The 21993-nt window shown below is 42.9% G+C and overlaps 1 protein-coding gene and 1 long non-coding RNA gene across 4 annotated transcripts in view; one reads left to right on the top strand and one right to left on the bottom strand.

The window, feature by feature from the left end:
• Positions 1-21993, bottom strand: part of LOC146811599 (transmembrane protease serine 9-like) — a 452993-nt gene that overhangs the window by 22619 nt on the left and 408381 nt on the right. The window lies entirely within an intron of this gene.
• LOC146811600 (uncharacterized) lies at positions 5181-11641 on the top strand. Of its 3 annotated transcripts, none has more exons than XR_014966759.1 (5): positions 5181-5608; positions 9117-9325; positions 9804-9901; positions 10358-10465; positions 11420-11641. It is a non-coding gene; the product is annotated as an uncharacterized LOC146811600 (long non-coding RNA). The 3 variants fall into 3 exon arrangements; XR_014966758.1 differs by having other exon boundaries at positions 8947-9325; XR_014966757.1 differs by having other exon boundaries at positions 5181-9325.

Here is a 21993-nt window from a genome sequence, read left to right as displayed (position 1 = left end):
GCCTATCTGCTGCCCAACTAGTGATTTGGAACTCTTGTCAATTATTCCAATATCTCTGAACCAGTATAAGCAAGAACAAGAGCAACAAGAACAAACATATACGGAATATATGCCTCTTAACAAATGGAAATTCACTTCCAATAGAAATTGAAGTTGTAGTGAACAAAGGAATTACCTCAGGTGTATTAGAACCAACAACAAATGAAAGATCAGAGTAAATAATAAGGCAATGTCTGAATCCTACAGTAGTAGGGGCCATTCCTACTTCTATAGGAAAAAACAAAGAGGATCTAAGAGAGCATAAAACAGGCATTCCATCTCAACAGAATCCAAAGGAAATTGAAATGAAAAATTTAGCCCCTATATGGGACATAATATGTAGGACCTAGCAGTTAACCTTAGAAGCTCTAGCTTATCAATCAGAAAAAATGGATGTCCAAATACATCTACTAAACTTAATGTCAACGGCAGTATCAGGAATAGATCAGAAAATGACTGAATTAAATATTATGATAAATCAAGCTCATAAATGTGCGCCCCCAGCGACAATAGAATGTACAATGTGTTCAGGCAGGTCGCTCCCTCCGCCACCGCGCAGACGCCCTGTGCGCCGCTGCTTCTCCTGACTGCCTCGTTGCTCCTTGTGTGCTCTTGGTTGCTCACTGTTATTTCGTTTGTGATTAATTTTTTTCCCTTCGTTTTTTGCTCCTTGTGTGCCCCTGTGTGTCCCTTCTCTGCCTGCCTGCACTGTTATTTCATTTTGTGACTCGTTTTTTGCCTTCGTTTTTTTTGCTCCTTGTGTGCCCCTGTGTGCCCCTTCCCAGGTCAAACAGGATTACTTTAGAAGCAATCCCAGAGTCATTGGATGATCATCCAACTACTCTAGAAGTCATTTTCACATCATCAGACATCATCAAGCTCTTGAAGTCATCAGCAGAGTTTAGAAACTTGAGCTCGATGACTTGTGGATGACTTGAAAATGAGCATCTGATGACTTCACAAGGTGTGACTATTCCTGATGACTTCAGGAGGATTTAAGAATGAGTATGCGATGACTTCACAAGGTGTGACTATTCCTGATGACTTCGGGAAGACTTAAGAATGAGTATGCGATGACTTCACAAGGTGTGACTATTCCTGATGACTTCAGGAGGATTTAAGAATGAGTATGTGATTACTTCATAAGATCCAATTGTGCTTGATGATTTGAAAATAAACATCCAAATCTCCACAAGCATCATTTCTTCTTAACATGATGAAATTGCTCCTTATGTTTTGAGAATGATTATACTTCTAGTGCAAGAGGTAAACACAACTAATCTTTGACCACTACTACCATCACCCCGCATACCATCACAATGCAACTACCATTACTCGGCAATGCCATTACAACGCATGGCATTACAATGCATATGCATTTACCACACATGCTTTTACAACGAAATTTGTTGTAAATGCATGAATGGTAGAAGCATATGTGATTTATATGTAAGTATAAGGTATGCATAGCATAGGGTTTGTGTTTTGGAGTGTAGGGTTATATGTTTTGGGGTTCAGGGGTAATTTTAGGGTTAAGGCGTTTGGGGTGCTGGGGTATTTATAGGGTTCAGGTTGGGTTTAGGTTTTGGGGTGTCTGGGTATTTTTAGGGTTCAGGGTGGGTTTAGATTTTGGGGTGCAGGGGTATTTTTAGGGTTCAGGGTGGGTTTAGGTTTTGGGGTGCAGGTTTATTTTTAGTTGTCAGGGTTAGTTTTAGGGTTAAGGACATGTTTGGGTTTTGGGGTGCCCAGGGTATTTTTGGGGTTCAGGGTGGGTTTAGGTTTTGGGGTGCAGGGGTGTTTTTAGGGTTCAGGGTCGTTGTAGGTTTTGGGGTGCAGGTTTATTTTTAGTGGTCATGGCTAATTTTAGGGTTAAGGGTATGTTTGGGTTTTGGGGTGCTGGGGTATTTTTATGGTTCAGGGTGGGTTTAGTTTTTGGGGTGCTGGGGTATTTTTAAGTGGCATGGTGGGTTAGGGTTTTGGGGTGTAGGGGAATTTTGAGGGTTCAGGGTGTGTTTGGGTTTAGAGGTGCTGGGGGATTTTTAGGGTTCAGGGTGGCTTTAGGTTTGGGGTGTAGTAGAACATTTAGGGATCAGGGTGTGTTTTGTTTTTGGGGTGCTCAGGGTAATTTTAGTGTACAGGGTTCAGTTTAGGTTTTGGGGTGCTAGGGTAGTTTAAGGGTTCAGGGTGGGATTGGGGGTGTAGGGGTATTGTTAGTGGTCAGGGTGTGTTTTAGGGTTCAGGGTGCATTTGGGGTGCCAAGGGTAATTTAAGATTTTAGTGGGCATGGGTATTGGGGTGGTATGGGTAATTTAACAATGTTAGGGGTGTTTAGTTATTGGGATAAAAAGGCCTTTTTTTGTTTTTAGTTTAAAAAAAAAAAAATTAAAATTAAATATATATATACATATCATATTAAAAAATATATATATATTTACCATAAACACTTTTACAAATTTTATGCATTCACCGTGCACGCCTTTGCGTTGTCATGGCATGCGTGGTAAAGGCATATGCGGAGTAAAAGTTTGCGGGGTGATTATATCGCGTGGTTGTGCATTTTTATACAAAGGTGAAAAATTGCTTTGCAATTTTTAATAAACAAAAAGGGCAGAAATGGTGCTGTGCATGAATAGCAAAATGTATGCAGCGTTAAAGGTTAGAAATAGAATTTCACGCACCTAAAAGTATCCCCGACATCAATGCCGCTGTCTTCACTGTGGCCTGGAGGCACCGCTCGTAAGTTACACGATGCACTGCCCCATCCCATACTGCAGCCTTGGCCCACTGATGTCGGCGCCATCGCCTTCAGATCGTCTACTGACGACTGCACTTCAGCAACAACACCGCTACTTGCAGCATGATCTGCCAGCAGCACAGCGAGCACCCTACTTGGACAAGGTGGATACCTCTGCCAACTAGAGAACTGCATTTCTAACATGTATGAATTGAGATTGCAATAAAAATAATGTTTCTTGCTCAAAGGGAACCTATAAACACACAGCAGACTTGGTGCATGCAATACCATGGCAAGCACACTGGAAAAGCTAGCTAGTCAAGCTTCAAATGCCTATTGCTGTATGCAGATATTAAACAGATAATAAAGAGGTACAAATATTTGTACAAAATATTAATGACCTCAACTGAATGTCTGGGGAAGGAGTTTCACACTTGCCAATGTTTTATAGCTGGAAAGTGGAATATTTCAAAAGAAGTCGGGGTAATGCATTTTCCTCATTGACATACATTGAAACAGAGGCAATTTTTAAGTGAGAGGCAGGTGAAATAAAGCCATTTTTGCTTCAAATGTCCGGGGTCTCCCGCCTGAATCAGGTGTGTTGGCTTGTATGGCCCTTGCATGCAATATTACAAAATCTTTTCCTATTTAAAACTTATCAGACAGTTTTCCCTGCCCTGGTATAATACCAGAGCAGCCACATCCTTAGTGTCATCTTAAGTGACTGGTGTTAATATATGACTCAACTCTCTGCAACTTGTTTAATTGACATCATAAGGGTGAAACGCCAAGCTGGCCATGCTGGGATTTCCTGCAGTTAACATAGATATCTCTGCAGCAGATGCAGAAACCCATTGTATCTCATCCTTTTCAAACACCAAAATGTGTATGTCAAACCAGCGTGTGTGCTACACATGATAACATACACTGCAAACTTGTCAACCCAGCAACAGCAGCTACATTGCATCTACCAGTAGCCAGCTAGGCTGGTAGAGACTTTAGTTTTCTTCTTACTTGCCCTGTTGGTGCTTTTTGCCCTGGTGCTCCTGCCCCGTCCCACATCGTGTTCCCCACCAGCCCTACACCCCAACCTCTTCAATGTTGCATTTATAAAGTGCAAAATAAGACCAATGGCTTTGGAGCGTTTTACATGCGCGCCGGATTACATTACAGAAGCTCATATTATTTATTGTATTGCTTCTATGGTGTTGCCTGCCCCTCCCACCACCCTCATGTCTCTTTTTGCACCCTCTGTTGCTGTCAGTCCTTCCAACATTAAAATCATGTTTGTTGTAAAATGCAGTTCTTCGGTGGTGAACATAATTCGCCTTGCCGTCCACATCGGAAATGTTTCTCTTGAAACTGAGCTTCAAGCGAGTCTCAAAATCCTCGGCTTTAGGTGTCTATTATTTGCATAAGGTCAAATCAGTTGATCATTTTTTGCTTTTTTACTAAAGGGCTGGAAAATTGGCAGCTATTACCTGACTGTCAGCATACATTATTTTGATGTAAAGGCATATTATATTAAACCGGCTTTGAGCGCGCATCCCCTGCACCGCCATGGGGCAACTAACAGAAAAGGCAATGTGCGAGCGTTGGCCCGGGTCAAACACCTTTTAACAGGAGGTAGTAGTCCTCTGGTCAAGCCTCCTCAGCTGTATCACATCCTGCTTCTCCGCCATTAAAGTAACAACGCCGACCCCAGGGGGACACTTTTAAAAGAATGATTTTCCCTAACTTGAAGAAAGACTAAAACAAGCATAGGCAATGCAAGTAGATCTCAACTATGAGAGAGCTATTAGCTTTGTCAATGTTTTTAGCCATGTCAGACAGCAGCTTGGCTGAATGAACAAAAAAAAGCACCATGACACGTCTGTCATTGTGCTTTTTTTTTTTTTTACTTCTAGCCTCGCTGCTATACCAGATGGCTTAAAATATTGCCAATAGTTCTCTTGTAGGTGAAACCTGTTGGTTTTGCCAATGCTTGTTGTTTTCTGGCAGCACGATTTGTCATAATTTTAGTGACTTTGACACTATTTTTTAGAACAACATTTAATAACATTTAGGAGTTAAACACAAGTTTACAAGCAAAAAAAAGAGTATGTTTAATTCTGGACATAATTTTTATTTTGTTGCAGATTTATATAGTGTGAACTCGACCCGAAGGTATTGGAGCGCTTTACATGTGCACCAGTTATGTTACGACACATTCATTTTTTTGTATTATTATTAAAATGGTGTGTTCATTGCATTTGTGCAACTGAAATGGCACTATCTAGATTCTAGAGGTACCGTGGTAAGAAAGCTGGAGCTAAACATTACCCTGGGGTTTACTGTTGTCCCTTTTCTATTTCACGTTTCTCAAACGGAAGTTGCCCTCGAGTACCGGAAGCGGGTGGTAGCCAGACTGGCGAGGAGAGACAAAGAGGAAGAGCTGCTGTACGTGCCAAGTGACCGTCAACTGATTCTGTGATGTCTTGTGTTTGCGGAAGAGTGGAAGGGAGATGGATGGATTGCTGAACATCGTCATATTTGATTATGTGTTTTTGAAGAGGGAGTTGTGGCTTCACACGTCTGGGCTGTCTCATCTGTGGTTTCGAAGGCGGGAAACTCTCCAGACATGTCGGCCATTGAAAGAGGCGCCTTATTTAAAAGAGGTGATGCACTAGGCTACCTCTCATCCAGCATCGCATTGCTCCAGTGAAACGGAGACTGGGCAATTATACATCCAAGCCAAAATCCACGTCAGGGTAGTACTGGGGAAATGTACTACTAACCTGACTTTGCACGCTCTCTATGTCACTGCGGCAGATGTACGAGAATCCAAGATATCAGGTAAGGAAGGAAATGTCTGGGCTGTGAAAGGCGGGCACACGGGAGACCAAGTCTCTTCTGTCATTGAAAACATACAAGGACCGAAGGTGCTAACTCGGTCGGGTAATACTGCAAAGCCAGTCCTGCTGTTGCAATGTAACAGTGGAATCCGTGCAGCGCTTGAGTCCTTCGTGAGCGAAAACATGAAGTTTACTTAAGTGACATTCACCTTTCCTTTGCTTTTATGGACGAGCTCGAATTTGTGACCAAAGAGAAAGCGGTCATACTTTGAACATATGGAAGGCTCTTACAACAAATGCCGCCTGGCAAGATTATGCGTGTTTGATGTAAATTATAACTTTTTGTAAAAAAACGCCTTTTTCCTGGGTTTAAAGAAAGCAAGTTACATCTGAATAAAAGGCCACACATGCCAGGCAGAAAGCTAGTATTGTAATAAACGTAATGCTGTGGGCAGCGTATTTCACTCTAGTCACCGGCATGTGGGCCGCTCCTGGCGTCTGAAACTTTGGAAAGTCCACATACATTTTTGCCTCTTAGAAGTTCTCCATTCAGAATACCCTGCGCCACAGTCTCGCCTTTTCCGTATGCCAATAGCCACCCCTGCTCTCTCCACGTCTTCTCTATTAACCGGTGCCCACACTTTCTCTTCCAATCTTGCCACTGCAGCTGAACCATGTCGATTTTGTACGCTTAATCCTGTCAAAAAACGGTCTATCCTCCACATTTTCTGCTTGTTTCTGTTCGCCTGTACCTTATTTGTGTACATTTCTCATCTCCTGTACCTCAAATCAAAATCGCTTCCACAGTGCTCTGGTGCTGTGTGTTAAATAAACGAAGCCACTTGAATTAAGAGGGAGGGAAGCTCTAAATTATGCAGCAGGGCTGGCGACAAACCGAAAATTATGTAGCATAGTGCGTGATATTAGTTTTGAGTTTTACTTCATTATTTTGACACCTGTACGCAGGTTTACACTGCGCAAATGTTTCGCCTCATTAATTTCAGATTAACACCCAAATACAGCAATAACCAATGTAAAGTGAGCAGTCGATATTTGTGATCATATTACATCATTGTTTTATAATTTTTTACCCCAATCCAGTCCAAAACAATCAGCCAGCTCCAATCAGAATCAATCTGCCCCGCTCCAGGCCTAAGCAAGCTGGCCCGCTCCAGTCCTAAGCAAGCTGGCCCGCTCCAGTCCAATCTGGCCCGCTCCTAAACCTAAACTGCTTTTAGGCGTCTCCTTAGACAGCGCATGCGATGTAGTTTGAGAGACATTGTGTTTATTTGGCGGTGCCATGCCATCTAACTTTTGCACTTAGCCATGTGCAACAAAGCTCATCCATCCACATGCTAACAGCGCCTTCCACTCACTTTTATCACCACTCATATAACTGTATTATAATACTAATTACTTATCTTACTCATTCACCATAACACCCTTACAAAGCACCACTCAGCCACTTGCGGTACTTCACAGCAATATCAGCAAAAACTGATTACTCACAGATACGAGCAGGCCAACGGTTTAATGCTTAAGCTGATTCCTACTACTTTGACTACCAACAAAACCATTTTCACTCCATGCACCTGCTGCACCATTCAAATCAAGCCCCTTTTTATCTGCAATGTAACTGCTTTTATAGTAGTAAAATATTGCAATATTAAGTCATGACCCTGTTGTCTGCAAGGCGAGTGCACTTGTGACTGCCTGTTTTGTAGTAAAATATAGCAATATTAGGTGTTTAGTGTGGTCCCTAGAGCTATTGGTTCTAGTGCTACTGCACCTGCTGCACCATTGAAATGATGACCCTATTGCGTGCTAGATAAATGTATTTGTAACTGCCTTGTTTAGTAGTAACATTTAGCAGTGATCTGGGTTTGGTGGGGTCCCTACACGTTTTGGGCCTGGTGCCATTGCAACTGCTGCTCCTTTAAAATAAAGTCCCTGTTAACTGCAAGGGAACTTCAATTTTGACTGCTTGTTTAGTAGTCAAAAATAGCAATATTGGGTGTTTAGAGGAGTTATGACATCTTTTGGGACCGGTGCCACTGCACCTGCTGCACCATTCAAATCATTACCCTGTTGTCTTCAAGGTAACTGCACTTGTGGCTGCCTGTTTAGTAGTAAAATGTAGCCTAGTTCTTGTATATTTAACTTTATTTTTAATGTGCAATATTTATTACAACATTTAGAATTTTATCACAGTGACCAAACAGATTATGTTGAAAAAATTGAAAAGGTATTTGCTCAGGAACAGAACAATTTGTTCAATAATGCTTAGGTCATTATGGTACCAGTAGTTACTGGTTGTGTTTTTATATTTGCGTTTACTTACCTGTTCTGATGGTTCTGACCGTGGCCCTATTGGCCTGGTCCTGTATATAATCTCCTGTGAATATTGCCTAGTGCCAGTTGGCACAGTGTAAATGTGTGATTATGTTTCTAATGTGTTTTATGATAATACAAAGGCCATTTTTTATATAACCTTGTGTGGAGTTTCTTTTGTAGGCAGGGTACTGTTAATTATATTTATAAACGAAAGGAAAATAAATTACCTTTTAAATTGCACAAGAGGAGAGGCAAGTCAGGGCGGTGGCCCAAATAATTATTTTTATATTGGAAAAAGTGTGTATGAAAGCAAAAAGTAAACCTTTGTATTGTGATGCTGTCCTTCTGTAACTCTACTAGGCCCTACTCCTGGTATCAGGGCTGCTTCACTGAACGCAAACCAAAAAACGTGGCACTATTTATTTTCTTTTGTCCCCCTAAACGCTACTGAGTAACATAGGCTAGTCCTGTGGGTGAAGCCAGAGTATGAAGCACGGACCAGTGACCCTGTATAAATGTGAGCTCTTGTGTCTGGCACCGACCAGTGCTCCACATCTAGTGTATGTAGCATGAATTAAATGTGTTCTGTGCAGCTAACCACTGGTATATGGTATTTGAGCCTATGTTATGCACCTTCGACCAGGGCCCTGCTTTTTTCTTAGCCTGGTTATGCAGCATGGCTGAGAGCCCACATCTTTGTTTGCCTGGTTCTGCAGAATGGCAGTGACCCCTTTTTGTGAGCTTAGCTATTCACCTTATGGTAAAAGAAGTTATATGTATAATTGCAAAAAACAATGAGAGGGACTAACCTCAACAAATGCCACTGTAGCACTCAATTAGACCCCAAAAATATACATCCTAATTAATACTAGGAAAAAAACATATTTTCCTAGATAGGATGCAATATGAAAAATCAACACAAAAAGGTGCTGAGTCAGATAGGGATATAGAGTCTCCTTAAGAAATCAGGAAACTAATTTATATCTATTTTTTCTTTATATCCAGCCCGTGTTAAAAAAGGGAAGCAAAAGAATAACCATTTTTCCACTCTCTGTGAATCAGATAAGTAACAATGTCCTTCTAACCATATATAACATCATCATCCTACCATATACCTGATAGATCAGGATTCTTTGGTTAAATATATCTTTCTTCTCTCATTGTATTCTCTACAGGACGAGAGGCTGAAGAAACTCCGGCGTGAAGAAACAGAGCTACACAAGCAGGTACCTCCGGCGAGGGAACATGGATGCGGACAGAAACCCTGAAGAAGAGATCAACAATATGTAAGAGGAACACCCGCGTGTCGGAGCCGTAACATGTCAGAGACGTCCAATCAAGGTACCACGAATTCCCGACTGCGGGACAACAGGACCCGAGCATGGTATGTCTTTTCAGAAAGTGCTTCTGGGAGCAAAGTGATATATGACTGTATGGCGTACCTGTGCTGAGTTGGATGTGAGATGTTCTGTCCTGTGTAAGGTTAGATGAGTGTGTGTCGTTTCATGGTGGCAGGTGCTTTGGATTTCACAGTGATGACCTTGTAATAAATATATGATATTCACCAGTCAATATGCCGTATAAGGTGTTGGTGCAGTTGAGAGAAACATAGGGTTTCCTTTCCTATTTGATTTGCTCAAGTGCGTTATCTCATCTGTTGTGTGTGGGTGGGTTTAATTTATTTCCTAACATGCAACACAGTGGGCAATCATTTCATTTGAGAATTAGTGAAACTCAACCACGCATTCTCTGTTTATGCTTAAGAAGTTGAATTCCCAATGTTATGTGCCTATTTACAAAATACTTTTTTTTCATAAGTTAATCATGTATAACTCCTTGTCAATTATTACTGGAAATTACAGCTGTTCGTCAGATTACCCTGCTACGGGTCTGAATGAGGAGCTCGAACTAATACAAACAAATGTAAGAAAATTTCAAGATAAGAATGATTTCTCAAAAGGTAAGTGAAACTCATCTTTTAAAACTAAGTGAGTAGAAGCAACTTTGACCACATAACCTAAAACGCCTAATTCTCCTGCACTTTGTACTCCACCTGCATATCTCAGAAATAAGTTTCTGTTCACCAAAAGCTGTGCCTTAAAATAAAAATAATAATAAAAACACCTACTGAATTGTAGGCCAGCTGAAGTACGTGTGGAAATCAGTAGGCTATTTATCATTTGCAGGCAGCGCTGTGTGCTTTGACAAACATTGTATGTTCTTTGCAAAAAGAAATTGGTTTTGGAGTACATTTTTGAAATGACCAATGCGTATTTCTGGCACTAATGCATCATTTTTGATCACTGTTACACATGGTGCTTATGAATGTCAATTAGACGGCCAGAAACAAAAACGTTTACTTTTAAAGTCATGTATATATGATGGCATATATATTAATGCTTTCTGTTACCTGCAGGATGATATGCAGCAGCTGGTAGAAGTTCTGTTGGACCCTATTCATTATGAAATTGTGTGCTGAGATGAGCATTGGGCAGGGATCAACCGGAAATTGCAGATTTATTTGGTAAGATATTCCAAATCATCTAATTACCCTTCTGGTAACAAACATTCAGGTTAAAGCTGCAAATTGTTTGTGTAAAAACAGTAACTAACATTAAAAATGTGTTTTGACTTATAAAACCTTAAGGCCTAAGTGGTCCCATAGCGGCTCATGTTATTGCTGCAGTGTTCCTTTTATGCTGTTTTGTATTGCCTTTTTACTCCTTCAGTCAGTTCTCTTCAAATAAGCAAGCAATCCAGCCAGGCCTTAAACTAGAAATCTTCATGACACCACTGAAAGCACACAGTGCTTCCAGCCTTACTTCGTACTTTCATCTGCATCCCTGGTCCAAACACTTGCTTGTTTGCATTCATGTACTGGCCGCAAGGGAATTTGGGACTTTCTTTTCCAGACGGGCATGCTGCAAGCGTAGTTCAGTGGACCTTCAGCCAATATTCTTCTTGAAGGCAGCATAAGTTGAACCCAAGGTAGTTTACTCCCTGTTTGCACAGGCTACATCTAGTGGCTTACAGACTCTGGTAACTGGGAAACCACTCTTTACCTTTGTACATCTGTAATTTATCCTGAATGTTAGAGGAGCAGTGATTAAAGGCACAATGCTGTCAAACTGTGGTCAATGTGTGGCGGAGATTAAAACCTAAAATTCGCCGTCTCTTGAGGATGAAAAGCCGGTTTTTACAATAATATTGAAACTCTGGGACTGTTCTGAATCCAATTTGCCCCTTCACTCTTACAGTTGAGAAAGGGATATTTTCTTTCTTCACCTTCCATCTGATCAATGGCCTCAGTTCAAATGTGAACCAGAAGCCTCAGCAAAGCAGTGTTAAAACCTCTCATGAGGAGCCCTTTATGGTGGAGGGGAATCCAGTGATTTATGAAGGCAGCTAATCTAAAAGAAAATCTAAAGTAACTCAATTGTAGAAAGTGTACTAATATAGTCTTTTGTTATCTTTTCAGAATGTTATGAAATCTTAGTGCAAGCTGGCTTCCTCTCAACAACCAAACTACGAGAAGGGCTCTTGTCGTAAGGATCTGCAATTGCAAAAGAGGACAAAATACTCTGAATCTGGCAACACACAATAGAGCTGCTTCTTTTGTTGACTTTTTAAAATTCTCTTTCCTTACTTTTAATGTTATCCTGAACAGTATACTATCTCTCTTTGAGGTCATGTACATGCTTTGGCGAAATAAAAGCACACAGTGAGAAGTAATTTCAGATCCATTTATTTGAACCAATTCTTTGTTCGGTGTATTGCCACAGGTCACCATATCAAAACTTAGAGTGACGTCGTTTAGCTCAAATGAAGACCTGTCACAGTTAGTATGGGGAAAGGTCATACGCTGCAAGGCTGCTACTCAATGCAAATGGTATTCTTGCCAACACCAACGCTCCTCACAAATTCATTTTATATCATTGTCCTTGGTTAAAGAAGGATCCTGTTTTAAACCCATACAGTTTTCTTTTTTAAAGGGACACCATGTTTCACCCAAGTATTTCATTTCAAATTTGTTTTTAAATTAGACTTGAGTAATCCAGGATGAAGGAAAGGACATTTGGAAAGTCTGTATTTAAACATTTAGGAGTGATCTACAAGCATCCAGAACATTTTATTAAACCATTCTGAAGTAATCCCCATTTGCAATAGCCAAGAGTGCCCATCCAGTGGATACTCTTGGATGTTACGAATTGGGATTACTTCTAAATAATTCCACTGAGTACTCTTGGTTGTTAGGCAGTGATGAGGGGATGTACCGTAGTGTTTTCCCAATATGCTTGTGTACATTAACTCCAATTTGAAGTTGTCATAAAATCATACTACAGTAATGCATAATAATTCTGAAGATGTTAGCAAATCATCCAGTGGTTGTAAACAGTAACCATGGGGTTGTCCTGAAATCATCCGGTAGTATTTCAAACTCATCCTGCACTTGTCAGTTAGTATTCCTTGAGAAGTACAAGATCATCACGCATTTTTAATTGAAGTAATCAGGACACCATCCTGGAGTAATTCACACTCATCCTGCAGTTGTCAGTTAGTATTCTTGGAGTTGTAAAGGACCATCACGCATTTTTAATTGGAGTAATCAGGACACCATCCTGGAGTAGTTTTTGTGATTACAGTAAGAGTCATCTCATTTAAATATTTCTCCCTGTGGGCAGACTTCAGGATGGCTTGGGATAACTTCCCCAGATAATTACAGGAATAGCCTGGCTGAAGTCATCGGATGACGCTAGAATGAGTCCAGGATGATCTTCCTTTTTGACTGCTTGCACTGCTAATTCGTTTTTGTGACTCCTCAGTGTGTTTTTTGCCTTCTCCACTGTGCCCTCTCCCCCCAGCCCCCTCTTGCCTTCTGTATCACCTGCTTCCCGCCGCTCGCGCTCCCCGCGGCCCCGCCCCCCGCTTCCCATTGGCCGCCCCGCTCCCGCCTCCCAGCTGCTCCTCCCTCCCTCTCTCCCTCTTATGGAGGCCGCGCGGTGATGAGAGGAGCGACCCTTGACCCTGTGTTCAGGCAGGTCGCTCCCTCTGCCCCCGCGCAGACCACCTGTGCGCTGCTGCTTCTCCTGACTGCCTCGTTGCTCCTTTTGTGCCCTTGGTTGCTCACTGTTATTTCGTTTGTAATTCATTTTTTTCCCTTCGTTTTTTGCTCCTTGTGTGCCCCTGTGTGTCCCTTCTCTGCCTGCCTGCACTGTTATTTCATTTTGTGACTCGTTTTTTCCCTTCGTTTTTTTTGCTCCTTGTGTGCCCCTGTGTGCCCCTTCTCTGCCTGCCTGCACTGCTAATTCGTTTTTGTGACTCCTCAGTGTGTTTTTTGCCTTCTCCACTGTGCCCACTCCCCCCCAGCCCCCTCTTGCCTTCTGTATCACCTGCTTCCCGCTGCTCGCGCTCCCCGCGGCCCCGCCCTCCGCTTCCCATTGGCTGCCCCGCTCACGCCTCCCAGCTGCTCCTCCCTCCCTCTCTCCCTCTTAAGGAAGACGCGGAGCGGCCGCACAGCAGCCGCGCTGTGGCCACGCGCAGCAGCCGCGCCAAAGTCAAGCCCGTCTGCGCCCGTCCGCTCCTGGACCGCGCCCAGCGCCAGAACCCCTGGCCCCCGTCGAGGACAGCCCACCAGACGGATCTATGATGCCAGCACCCTCCACGCACTCAACACCACCCGGACCCCCGCCTGCCACCGAGCAACCCCGAAACGCACCCACAGACCCTTCACCTGCCAAGCCTGCAAATTCTCCTGCCTCCGCACCTCCCCCCCACCCGCCGGACCAAGCATCAACAACAACCACCTCAAGTGCATCCTCCTCAACACCCGCTCCGTCCACAACCACGCCGTCAAACTCTGGAACCTCATCGACACAACAGCACCGGACGTCGCCTTCCTCACAGAAACCTGCATGAACACCTCCTCAGCCCCCGACATCGCCATAGCCATTCCTGATGGCTACAAGATCACTCGGAGGGATCGCACCAACCAAACCGGAGGAGGCATTGCAATCGTTCACAAAAACATCATCCGCATCACGACCAACTCCGACGACACCCTCACCACCGCCGAGCACCTTCACTTCCAGATACACACCGACCACAAGACCACCCTCAGAAGCACCCTCATCTTCAGACCCCCGGGACCACGCACACAATTCAGCGAAGCCATCGCAGACTTCATCAGCCCACTTGCCCTCACCTCCTCAGACTACTTCCTCCTAGGGGACCTCAACTTCCACCTGGAAAACAACAATGACAACAACACCACCACCCTACTGGACAACCTCACCAACCTCGGACTCAAACAACTGGCGGACACCCCCACCCACTATACCGGCCACACGCTTGACCCAGTTTTCTCCTCCAGCAACCACATCTACTTCAGCCACACAACCAGACTACACTGGAGAGACCACAACTGCGTCCACTTCAGCTTCAGGAAAACCATGACCCACCACCACCCGCATCAGGCCCCCCGAAGATGCTGGGGCAAGATCACCACCGACCAACTCACCACCTCCCTGAGCCAGAACCCCCCCAGCAATACAACGGACTCCAACGAAGCAGCCCGCAACCTCACACAGTGGCTCACCAACTGCGCCGATGCCCTTGCACCAATGAAGAATGCCCCCAGCAGACCAGGCAGCAACAAAACCTCATGGTTCATCAACGACCTCAAAATTTCCAAGAAATCCTGCTGTACCCTCGAGAAAGCCTGGCGCAACAAGCAATCAGCAGAAAACATGACAGCCCTCAAGAACGCCACCCGCAAACACCACCAGCTGATCCGCACCACCAAAAAGACAGCATTCAAGGAACGGCTGGATAACAACACCCACAACAGCAAGGAACTCTTCAGCATTGTTAAAGAACTCTCCAAACCAAGAGCCAGCAACAACGACATCACGCCCTCGCAAGACCTCTGCGACTCACTCGCCTCATTCTTCCACCGCAAGATCGCCGACATACACAACAGCTTCGGCGCCCACACCACGCTCCCAACCACCGAATCAACACCCCCTACCACCACCCTCCGGACCTGGACCCCCGTCAGCACTGAAGACACCACCCACGTGATGAACACCATCCACTCTGGCTCCCCAGCCGACCCCTGTCCACACCACATCTACAACAAAGCCAACTCCATCATCGCACCCCAACTCCGGAACATCATTAACTCCTCCTTCGCATCTGCCACCTTCCCAGAAAGCTGGGAATATGCGGAGATCAGCGCCCTCCTGAAGAAGCCCACCGCGGACCCCACGGACCTCAAGAACTTCCGCCCCATCTCGCTCCTCCCGTTCCCCGCCAAAGTCATCGAGAAGATCGTCAACAAACAACTAACCGCCTTCCTTGAGACAAACGACTCCCTCGACCCATCACAGTCAGGTTTCCGAGCAAACCACAGCACCGAGACCGCCCTCATCGCAGCTACCGATGACATCAGGTCCATGCTCGACAACGGGGAAACGGCTGCCCTCATCCTCCTCGACCTATCGGCCGCATTCGACACTGTCTGCCACCACACCGTAACAACACGCCTCCACCACACCGGTATCCAAGGAAAAGCCCTGGAATGGATCACCTCCTTCCTCGCCGACAGATCCCAGCGAGTCCGCCTTCCTCCCTTCCACTCAGCAGCCACCAAGATCATCTGCAGCATTCCTCAAGGCTCCTCGCTCAGCCCCACCCTCTTCAACGTCTACATGAGCCCCCTCGCAGCCATTGCACGCCAACACAACCTCAACATCATCTCCTACGCTGACGACACCCAGCTGATCCTCTCCCTCACCAACGACCCCGCCACCGCCAGAGCCAGCCTCCAGGAAGGAATGAAAGACGTCGCGGAATGGATGAAGCTCAGCTGTCTGAAGCTGAACTCGGACAAGACGGAAGTCCTCATCTTCAGACCATCCCCCTCTGCCTGGGATGACTCCTGGTGGCCCCCTGCTCTGGGCACCGCCCCCAAGCCCACGGACCACGCACGCAACCTGGGCTTCATCCTGGACTCCTCCCTCACGATGACCAAGCAAGTCAATGCCGTCTCATCATCCTGCTTCAACACCCTGCGCATGCTCCGAAAGATCTTCTGTTGGATCCCCACCGAAACCAGAAAAACGGTCACCCAGGCCCTCGTCACCAGCCGACTGGACTATGGGAACGCCATCTACGCAGGAACCACAGCCAAACTACAGAAAAGACTCCAGCGCATACAGAACGCCTCTGCATGACTCATCCTGGACATCCCCCGCCACAGCCACATCTCCGCCCACCTAAGAGACCTGCACTGGCTCCCCGTCAGCAAGAGGATCATGTTCAGGCTCCTCACCCACACACACAAAACCCTCCACGACATGGGCCCCAAATACCTCAACAACCGCCTCACGATCTACACACCCACCCGCCAGCTCCGATCCGCCAGCCTCGCCCTCGCCACTGTCCCACGGATTCGCAGAACCACCACCGGGGGAAGATCCTTCTCCTACCTAGCGGCCAAGACATGGAACTCCCTCCCCACCCACCTACGGCTGACCCAGGACCATCTCTCCTTCAGGAAGCAACTCAAGACTTGGCTCTTCGAGCAGTAGCAGCACCCCCCTCCCAGCGCCTTGAGACCCTAGCGGGTGAGCAGCGCGCTTTACAAATTCATTGATTGATTCATTGATTGATTACATGTGCTCCACTGGTAAACAAACTAGCTACAATACCGGAAAAAATGACGGTATTAATAAAAGAGATAAAAATGAACTCAATAACAAATGTAAATTCCTCGTAGCTCAATAGAGCTCAGGGCCAAAACCTGCAACAAAACCATCGAATTGTGACACCTTCACATTCTAAGGAGAAAAAAGAAATGAAAGAAGAGAATAAAAATGGAATCTTCATTTAAAGCAGCCAAACATCTAAAACACCTACCATGGGTGATTTTGTTCCACAAAATATAGAAAACTCTGCAGTGAAACTAAATTTGAACTATACATCATCTTCTCTCTTAAAAAAACAGCAAACTAATGCATCTCAATCCATTAGTCTACTGGAAGCTGATTAAAAAATAACTGAAAAAATTGTGAAGAGCCTGAAATAAATAAATAGCAAGCACTGATAAAATACGCAATTTCAACGCAACTAACTGGCAAGCTTACGCAAGCACAATGAGTAAAAAGTATGTAAACTTTGAAAACAGTGATAACACGAAGGGATTCCCAATATTTAAGTAAATAAAAGGGCATAAAAAATTAAGAGGTAAACGAAATGGCAGACAGTGAGATTGTAAAACATATTCCAAATTCACAAATAAAGTATACCACAAGAAATAAGTATTCAGGAAAAGAAAAATACCTAAAAGTGTCAAAGCCTGAGCAGAAACACCTAATAATTGCAGACAGTGATATTGGAGTAGCAGAACATGAGATACAAAATGAAAACAAGGGTAAAATCCTGGTTTTTGAGGGTCATTTTACATCAAAAGTGATTTTACCCTCAATATCAGTTGAGAGGAATACATGATATTTTGAACAGAGGTAATATCATTAAACTCTCACATGCTGTGCCCCAGCTAATGGAAATTAATCAGCTGATATAGATTCGATGGAATTTTTAGAAACGCAGGATAAAATCTTTCCAGAACCTACCCTAGTCACCTGAGTATCTACCTCGGTGGCAAAGAGGGTTCTCCTGGCAAAAGAGTGCTTTCAGTCGAGGGGAATCCAAATTGAAATGTTCCCTTCTCCAGCTTATCCAGCTCCTTTTGTTTCAGAAGGTCCTGACCAAATGATGACCAAAAATGCGAATTCTAGACATCCCTATTCAATATTGGCTAACCCAGTAGGAAAAACCTCGAACATTATATCTTTATATCAAGAAATCAATACAACACCAGATGAATTAGGAAAGATAAAATTAAATATAGGCTGGCTAACTGAAGCTCTGCAAGGAAAGAGCGGTTCATTAAATAGCAGTCCCACCAAATCAGTTATTCAAATGTCCCAATGAAAAAGATCTGTTAATAATCTGCTCTTGGGATATACATGGTGCTCTTCCAAAATTCCGTGAATTTTATTTATGGAATTAATGCAAAATACGCATATAATATGTCTACATGAGACTTGGGCATTGCAACCTTACTCTATTACCAGCTATGTAGGTTTCTATTCTCCCTCAGTAAAAACGAGGAAAAAAGGTCGTCCAAAAGGAGGTTTAGCTATATTTGTAGCACTAGCCGTACAAATTGAAATAGAACCGATTAAAACAAAGGATGAAAACATTTTAGTTATAAAACTTACAAAATGGCATAAAAATGCAAAGAATCCTCTTTTCTTGATAAATCTCTATGGGCCATATGTATGAAAATGTTCATTTGCGATTCTCAAATAGCGATTTTTTGCGAATCACTATTTGAGAATCGCGAAACCCTATGTATGTAGGATTTGCAATACATTTTGCGAATCCTACATATTCCTTAATTGCGAATCGCAAATTGCGATTAGGGAATACCTCCCTATTCATCCCTAAGGGCCTAGAGGCCCATAGGGATGAATGGGAAGAAATTCAAAATTTGCGATTCCAATTAGAGAATCGCAAATTGCAAATGCAATTTCAAGGGTGCCAGGGTGTCAAAAGGACACCCTGTTGCACCCCTGAAAAGAGCATGGGTGCAGATGTGGCGCACATACATGCCCTAAGGGCATATATGTGAGCACATGGCACTTTTAAAAATGCATAGAAGTGCATTTTTTAAAGAAATCGCAAATTACCACCAACTTGAAGTTGGTGGTAATTTGCGATTCCTTGAGTCCAAATTGCACTTTTTCTGTGCTTTTTACATTGCATTTAAGGAATCGCAATTTGCGATTCCTTAAATGCAATCGCAAAATAGGGAATCGCAAAATTTGAAATTCCTTATTTTGCGAGGGGTGGTTTGTGTCATACATATGACACTGCTGTTTAGCGATCGCAAACGCCGAAATTCAGCGAATTTCGGCCTTTGCGATCGCAAAATTGCCTTCACACATATGGCCCTAAATTACACCAAGTTCAAGAACAAGAATAACAATGATCAATGATATACTGAAATTAATCCTAGAAAGCCCACAAGAGGACCCGCTTCCATATGTTGTAATAATATGGGACTTTAATATGAATCTATTAAAGACCTTTCCCTGAGACAAGACGATAAAAGAGCAGGACTATAATTGGGCAGTTCCAACGCAGAACACAAGAGATTCGACTAAAAGACCTTATGATCCCAAAGCTATTTCCTTGGTACAAGATCTGGAATCTCTTGGTTTACGAATTCTTAATGGGCGATATCCGCCAGGCTCTCCTTCAGAATGGACTCATTACACCAAGTTTTTGAATTTCATTTTAGATTATATGCTAGCATCCTTTCCGCTCATACAACAAGTGGTATCTTTCAGAATAAAGAAGACAACTAAAAGTGATTATGGACAACAGATAATACAAATTAAGGCTCAAAATTCTTTCCATCAAAAGGCGCCTTCTGTTCCCAGAGAATTTATAACAATTAACTATAGGAGGCTGATATGGTCGGAAGATACACAAGCAAGAATAAAAGATACAGCAGAAACTATAGTCAATGAAATTTTTAATAGGTACCAAATCCAATAGTAAAATGGTCAAATGTCACTGAATAGATAACTACTAATCACCAAATAATCAGGAATATTTAGTTGAGGTGCAATAAATCCAACTTGCATGACCAAAGGAAAATCAAAATATCTACATATTGCCTTGCAATTAATACAGAGCGGAATCATTTAAGAAGAAAATACAGAAGGTCAGTATAGGAAGAAAGAATGAGGAAAAAGAAACTTTTGGGGGGCAAGTTCTATTACTAAGAAAAGAAGTTTAAGAGATTTCTGGAAATTAATTCACAGCTTAAATCAATCATCGTCTTGCACAACCAGCTCAGATCCTACCGGAGATCAGTGGGCAAAATATGTGACAGATCAATTTAGACGCTTTCCTATTTCAATACAACATTCTAATGAGAAAATAATACAACGGAACATACAAATTTCAGCTCCTTATCAAGTTACGAAATATCAAATCAAATAAATAATACATATAAGTAGGAATGATAGGGCACCTGGTCCGAATGGGCTACTACCTCGAGTGCTTTTTAAATCAAATGTACTATTTTGGTCAAATAAGCTATCCCAGGTGTACAACCATGAATTGCAGCAAGAGACGATTCCTGGTTTATGGAGGGGAGCGATAATAAACCCAATTTTCAATGAGGGTAATAGGCAACAAATGGAGAATTATCGCCTAAGTACCCTGCAAGATGTTGAGGCTAAATATTTTGCCAATTTGCTTCTTACTGTATTACTAGAATAGTCAAATCATAACAACATTGTCCCTCCTAACCAAACAGTGTTTTCTAAATGTCAAGGTACAGAAACAAACCTACTGGCGGTCTCATTAACAATGGATAAAATGAAAAAAAGGACCAGCCACTTTATTTGTGCTATGTGGACTACAAAGCTGCTTTTTACTCTTTTTTTGACACAAATATCCTATGGCACAATCTATCCCTTTGGGGATACCACTTTCACTCTGAAAGGCAATACAGCTACTCTTAAATAGATATCTGGGTGAGGGTATGAATAGCAGATAGAACTAGCCTATCAAAGAAAATAGAGACACAACGGGGCCTAAAGCAGGGCTGGGTCCTTACACCATACCTATTCAATCTATTTCTAGCGGATCTCTCGACAGCTCTAGATAAAGTGAATTCCCACCACCCAAATTTGGGCTCTATGCCCATATATAATCTTTTATATGCAGATGATGTCATACTATCTAACTGGACAAAAAGTGGTTTACAGAGACTTTTAAACCAACTGTTTATAAATTCTAAAAGAAACGGTCTGATAGTTAACTTAAAGAAAACAAAAATCATGAAAGTTAGCAGTAAAATAAAAAAGAAGTACATATGGTATTTAGGAAAAAAACAGGTGGAGCAGATAACTACATATATATATCTGGGGGGTCTTTTTGATCTTCGGGCGACCTTTATTCCACATAAAATGGACCTGAGAATAGAAAAGCTATCTCCTTAACACAGGCTTTTCGCATTTTACAAAGAACTCTAGAAGGTCCCAGCAATGCACCACTACCGAAAATGATTTCAGCAAGGCTGTTACCAGCTATTTCATACGGTAGTGAAGTTCTCTGTTGCATGGATGCAGCTCTCTTATATCTGATCCTCTTCAAAGTATTCAGATAACTTTTCCATCTACCTCTGAAAGCATTGCCAGCCCAGATAAGACTGGAATTCGGTCTCACTAATCAAACAATAGCAAGGATGGGGACATACGTGAAAACGTGGAATAGAATAAGAAATGCCTCTAAAATCATCTGTGTAAAGCCTTGAGGCAGGAAATGCAATGGAACGAAAAACTCCAGCCAACATTTTCTTAAACACAGCAATTAATGAATTAGGTATTTAATCAGTATGGGCAAATTCTCTTCCGCAAACTGCTTTAAAAAAGGTTAATTAATAAGATAACAAAGAAAGTATCTGTTTTAAAGGATAAGGAGAAATTAGCCATTAGAGCCAATGCTTGGTCAGTAATTAATGAATACAAAAACCTTAAAATTCAACCATACTTGGAATCTGGCTGGTCCAGAAAATTGAAAATTGACTTTGTGCACTACCGTTTCAGCAAAACCCCAAGAGAAGAAAATGAATGGACTGCAATAAAGTGGTTGAGAATACCATCCACATTGAGTGGGTTTGTCCAGGATTGAAAAAGAAAGAAGAACAATTTTGATATATTTTTTTAATGACCAGGGAATTTGCACCTGCAAGCAAGCTGCAATTCTATGTTTGCGATTCGCAGGCCCAAAGGTCAGCTGTCGATATACGAAAATTCTGGCTGGATAAAAGTTACTATTACGTAATCTTCAAGTAACTCATGCCTTGTGCAAGTATCAAAGTGAACATTTTTTGGTGGCAGAGGGCTTGGAAAGTATTCAGTGCATGGATTGTTATGAGAAGTCTACTTTGCCTGCATTTCCAGG

Source organism: Triturus cristatus, chromosome 7 (assembly GCF_964204655.1).
Source record: "Triturus cristatus chromosome 7, aTriCri1.1, whole genome shotgun sequence".
In the NCBI taxonomy this organism is placed as follows: Eukaryota; Metazoa; Chordata; class Amphibia; order Caudata; family Salamandridae; genus Triturus; species Triturus cristatus.
This window is presented reverse-complemented; position numbering and strand designations above follow the sequence as displayed.